Raw genomic sequence first — 6,066 nt, 5'->3', positions numbered from 1 at the left:
ATATTTTGTGTTGTCTTTATTTGAGTGTGAGTTTTAAATGCTGAGAGTTTAAAGAGTGTTTTGGTAGTGGGTGTGTTTTTGTGCCTCAAGTTGTTTGTTTATTGGAAATTATTGGAAAAGAGCGTTGTGTGTTGGTAGTAGTATTTGTTGCTGTAGTCCTAGTTGTAGTAATACTGGTTATAAAACTTCTGTTACTACTACTACTACTACTACTACTACTACTACTACAACTACTACTACTACTACTACTACTACAACTACTGGAACTACCACCACAACAAGATCTATTACGTTGCTGTGCTCAGGAATAGAAACATCGGTATGATAAAAACAAATTGAACACACTCACACACACACACACACACACACACACACACACACACACACACACACACACACACACACACACACACACACACACACACACACACACACAGAGGCGAGAGCATCATCAAAATTCACCGACAATAACCTGCTGTCTTGTTCGGTGTCTGAGACTGTCTTTTCTCCCCGCTGGCCCACACACGCTCCTCCCGCCATGTCCCCTCCCCCTCCCGCCAAGCCTATGTCCAACCCCATGTCCAGCACACCCACATGTCCCGTAACCTTTCACCCTACCCGTAACTCAGCGGTACCCATTTCCATTGTATCCTGTGTCCTATTTATGTCTAGTTATGTTTATACCTATTTTTGTCCCACTTTCACCCTCTGTTCAGTTACCTATGTCCTGTTCAGCGCATGTCTAATGGGTCTTTTCTTATCCTCTCTTCTGTGTCCTATCAGTCTTTTTCTAATGTTTTTTTTTTTTTTTTTTTCAAGTATCCTAACTAGAGACACTTAGCTTCTTATGTCCAACCATGTCTGTTGAACCTCACTGACTTACAGCTTCTAGTCTTACGTATGTTCGTGTGTTCGTTAGCTTTATCGCATTTCTTTTCTAGACACGCCCATATCAACCTATCACACTCACATTCCATCCCTACACACACACACACACACACACACACACACACATACTGGCTTCACCTCCACCCGCATCTTGACTCTAACCTTCCATTCTTTACCAACGCCCATCTCCGCCCATTCCAAGCACTCCCATGCATACTTTCCCCTCCCTCGCCTCTCCCGGCCAACCCATTCCGCCCATGTGCACCTCTTCCATGACCTCTCTCGCCCCTTCCTCGCCCTGCCCTCGTTCGCTCCCAGAAGTGAAATAAAAAATAAGAAAAATAAGTTAAAACAGACATAACGACGCACGGACAAACAGACAGACAGAGGCAGTCAGATTTCCCACCCAGCATGCATATACTCTCCCTCCTTCTCCCTTCTATCCACTCTCACTCTCTCGCGCCGTTCCTCTCCCTCTCTCTCTCTCCCTCTCGCTCTCTCTCTCTCTCTATCTCTGCTTGCCACTACCCCCCGAGATAAAAATGGACTCTCCCTCTGAAATACACACCTAAATTTGCCAAATGAAACACTATTAAGGTGGATATATTCGGGAAATAAATCGAGGGAAAATGCATACACCCAAAACATAAAGAAATCGTGCCCTTAGCATTGGATTCCCTTCACTGGGGCTCGAGGGGCGCGTCTCTTTACCATCATGGGATCGACACGTGGTAAAAAGAGTGTCTCCACGTCCACCGCTATAAGGAATCAGTCTCAAGCATCACGCCGGGGAGAGAAAGGGATCGAGGAGAGGAAATAAAGTTAACGGAAAGGATTCGATGCCATTACGAGCCAGGAAAGGTAAAAAATGTAAATAGTGTGACTTGGGGAAAAATATATGCGAGGAACGAGTGGAATGGGAAGTAAATAAATAAAATAAAACGGGATGGAATTATCCGAAATAAGTAAAAAGGTGATAGCTGGATTTTAGAAAATGTAGAGGTGGAAAAATATGCAATAAAAACGTTGAGGAGGAAGAGATGGGATTAGGAGAACGGAGAAGGTAAAAGAGGAGAGAAAAAGGCTAAAGATTGATCTAGAAAAGCAAACAAGAAAAAGAATAAAAATAATCGATATTAAGCAGACACAAGAAAGATGGCGATGAAATTGTAAGAAGAAGAAAAAGAAGAAGAAGAAGAAGAAGAAAGAGAAAAAAAGAAGCAACACCAGAAGAATAACAAGAACAATAACAAAAGAAAAAAAGACAAAAAAAAAAAATAAACGAACAAGAAAACAGAGAAAAGAGCAAGAAAAACCCACACCACCACCACCACCACCACCACCACCACGAAACGAAACAGCATCACCACCAGGAACAACAAAACCATCACCAACACCACCACCACCACCACCACCACCACCATCACCACCACCAGGAATAGAACAGCACCACCACCAGCCCCAGCAGGAGCAGCATCAGCAGCAGCAGCAGCAGGAGTGGACAGAGGCTACCCCTACTTGTCTTGCATGAGGGCGGTGCAGCAATAATTACATGTTGGAGGGACGCCTGATTTATTCCCGTAATTTGGATTGAAATGTATGTGCATTGCTGATAGCCGGGCCGAGCCAGCGCTGAGGCAGAGGGAGAGAAGGGAGAGAGGTGGGACGGAGGGATGGGAGGGAGAATGGGATACCGACTCGGAGGGATAGGGAGGGAAGGAAGCTGGCAGGGAGGAAGGGAGGGAGGTAAGTGTGAGAGCGAGGGTGTGAAGATTAGAGAGGGGCTAAGGGAGGAGGGGCTGTTTAGGGAGTGAGTTGGGATGAGTATGAAGGGAGGGAAGTGAGGAATATTGGAGGATGGCTGTTTAAAGGGAGGGAAAGGCCGGAAGACTACTAGAGAGAGAGAGAGAGAGAGAGAGAGAGAGAGAGAGAGAGAGAGAGAGAGAGAGAGAGAGAGAGAGAGAGAGAGAGAGAAACAAATCTCAACAATGAAGCACAGAAAGAGAAAAACAAGAAAACACACACACACACACACACACACACACACACACACACACACACACACACACACACACACACACACACACACACACACACAGCAAAGTTTACCACACATAATAAAGAAAAGGAACAAGCGTAAAAATCGGAAATATACCCAAGACAAACACACACACTAAAAAAAATAAATAAATAATAAATAAATGAATAAATAAATGAATAAATAAAGGCAAGAAGATGGAAACGAATATTAGAAAGCCAACTTACCAGCGAACCGCCATGGCAATAAGGCAATTAAGGTTAACAGAAGCCAGGGAGGAACACGAAGGGAGAAGTAGCAAGGAAAATTAATACGGCAAAAAGGTGTAATTAAAAGATGTAATTAAAAAGAGGAAGACGCCCAGGAGAGAAGGTACAAGAGATGGTGGTGGTGGTGGTGGTGGAAGAGGAGGAGGAGGAGGAGGAGGAGGAGGAGGAGGAGGAGGAGGAGGAGGAGGAGGAGGAAGAGGAGGAAGAGGAGGAGGAGGAGGAGGGTAGATGATACTCCACCTGGTTAGATGCGCCTGTAATGGGCTAAGAGAGAGAGAGAGAGAGAGAGAGAGAGAGAGAGAGAGAGAGAGAGAGAGAGAGAGAGAGAGAGAGAGAGAGAGAGAGAGAGCAGACAGATAGACAGAGACATAGAGACAAACAGATGTAGAAAGTAGGGTAGGTCATGGCAAACAGGAAGGAGAGAGAGAGAGAGAGAGAGAGAGAGAGAGAGAGAGAGAGAGAGAGAGAGAGAGAGAGAGAGAGAGAGAGAGAGAGAGAGAGAGAGAGAGAGAGAGAGAGAGAGAGAGAGAGAGAGAGAGAGAGAGAGAGAGAGAGAGAGAGAGAGAGAGAGAGAGAGAGAGAGAGAGAGAGAGAGAGAGAGAGTCACAATTCTCCATAGTAAAGACTAAAGTGTTGACTCTCATACAGATGCTTCTCTTTGACAGATTCCAACCTTGTGTGACGCCTGATATATGACACACACACACACACACACACACACACACACACACACAGACCTGTATTCTAGAACGCTTCTCTCTCTCTCACTGTGTCACCACGACTATTTTTCGAAGGCCACACAGGTGATTAGCCGGATTTTCAAGCGTGTTTTCTCCTGGTAATAATGCAAAAATTCTGTTAATCTATCACTAAAAACGAAAAGAGAAATCTCCCTTAATAACAACCCGTGTCACTTCAACTAGAGCCGTTTAAAAATAGTCCAGGTGTGGGCAGAAGTGTTTCAGGATATGGTCCACACACACACACAGACACACACACACACACACACACGCAAACACACACACACGCAGACGAACCCAAACACCAATGAACTCTACGTTTCTTACCCTCACATTTTAAGGCAGCGAGTGTACAGAGCAACACAGGACATAAGGATTCCAATCGCGTCAGCCTCGTGTAGCTCCCCGTCTTATAGGAAGAGGACGTGATTTGAGTTATATATGGAGTCTAATTGTCTGTACCTCCCCCGGCTTAGAGAAGTGTGACGTGTTAAGGCGAATTAGAAAGGCAGATTATAATAAGGATTCCAGTCACCTGTGGCCATCTCGTCTTATAGGAAAGGTACGTGATTAAAAGGATCTGATGGAAGGACTATATAAGGGTCCCAATCACTTGTACCTACGCCGTCATGTGATAAGAAGGATTGGAGAGGACGTTTTAAGGATTGCGATCACGTGTCCCCCTCCTGGCTTATAGGAATAATACGTGATAAAAAGGATTATATGGATTCGAATCGCGTATCATAGAGGATCGCGTCGTATCAAAAGAGGAGTGTCTGGGCTTCTCCAAAAGTGAAAACCGATATTGCTTTTGTACGCAGCTCTTGCTTTCACCCTTATGGAGCGATATTAGTGGACATTTCCAACGTTTATGTGTTTATGTGTACTCACTATACACGGGACACCTGCCAGCCGGGAGAAGAAAGTGGTGGGCATTTCTCAGAACTAAATATTTTTGTGCACTGCGGGTTTTTGGAATTTTCTTTTTGATATCAAGAATGCAGTCTAATATTTTTTCCCCCAGTCTATTTACTCTTCCTTTCTTTTTATGTGTTAAGGAGACAGAAGAAGAGAAAGAAAGTTAAGAAAAAAAACGCTCATTTGCCGCTTTTTTAAAAAATCAACGTAAAGGAAGTAAAAAATCAAGGCAATTGTAGTTTCTTAGATAACTTGATGCTCCTGTCTTGCAGTAGTTCAGCTCATAGCATTAATGGAAAGCAGAAGCAGGCAGAGACTTCCACCCCTTTACCAGTGAGAGGGACGAGAGAGTGAAGACACTGGTTAGCCCTTTCATTTCATAGTGTTGTACTTCAGGTCATGGGAATAAGGGAAAGACGAAACAGGCATAGAGTTCCACCATTTACCAATAAGAGGGACGAAGGAGTGAAGATATTGGTCAACTCTTTCATTTGTAGTGCTGTTACTGTCCTGTGATCGTCGCGTCATTCAGATCACACGAGTAAACTGTAGTGTTTTCTATTAAGGAACGAGACTTTGGTTTCTTTCCATTGATGAGACAGCAGGAGTATTAAGAGAACAAGGCAGTTTACATGTAAGCTCATTTATCTCGTTCCCTTCTCGAGTATAATGCGAGATCGTTTTTAACAAAGCAGCTGTCAGTTTTTGTGTGTTTCTAAATTTGTTACTAACGTTTATTGGACTGCGAGATAATGTTATTTTGACAAGATGCCTTTTTTTTCAAACCAGTTTTTGCAAAGATTGAATTCATTTTCGGGTTTATTTATGCTTTCCATCTGTTAGTAGTAGTATACGATTACTTTACACGCGAATATTTTTTGCACTATTAATCATTACGTCAAATTTAATGTGGGACATGAATATTTGAATAAATTTGCCTTACTTTTTATGCAAATCTGTATGTTACAACTGACTAGTAAAAAAAGAAGAGCAGCTGTCTGTACTGGAAGATCTAGGTTTTTTTTTTTTTTTCAAAATACTTATTTGCATTTATATATAACTACTGATAAGAAAAAAAAAAGAAGAGTATAAGTTTGGACTGGAATATCTAGCTTCTTTATTATTCTTTTCTTTTTTCTTCGTAAACCACATATTTGCAGTCAATTACTTGCACGCCTCAGTTATGCAAAGAGGACGACTGACACACATTTCG

This window comes from Scylla paramamosain, chromosome 4 (genome assembly GCF_035594125.1).
Source record: "Scylla paramamosain isolate STU-SP2022 chromosome 4, ASM3559412v1, whole genome shotgun sequence".
In the NCBI taxonomy this organism is placed as follows: Eukaryota; Metazoa; Arthropoda; class Malacostraca; order Decapoda; family Portunidae; genus Scylla; species Scylla paramamosain.
This window is presented reverse-complemented; position numbering follows the sequence as displayed.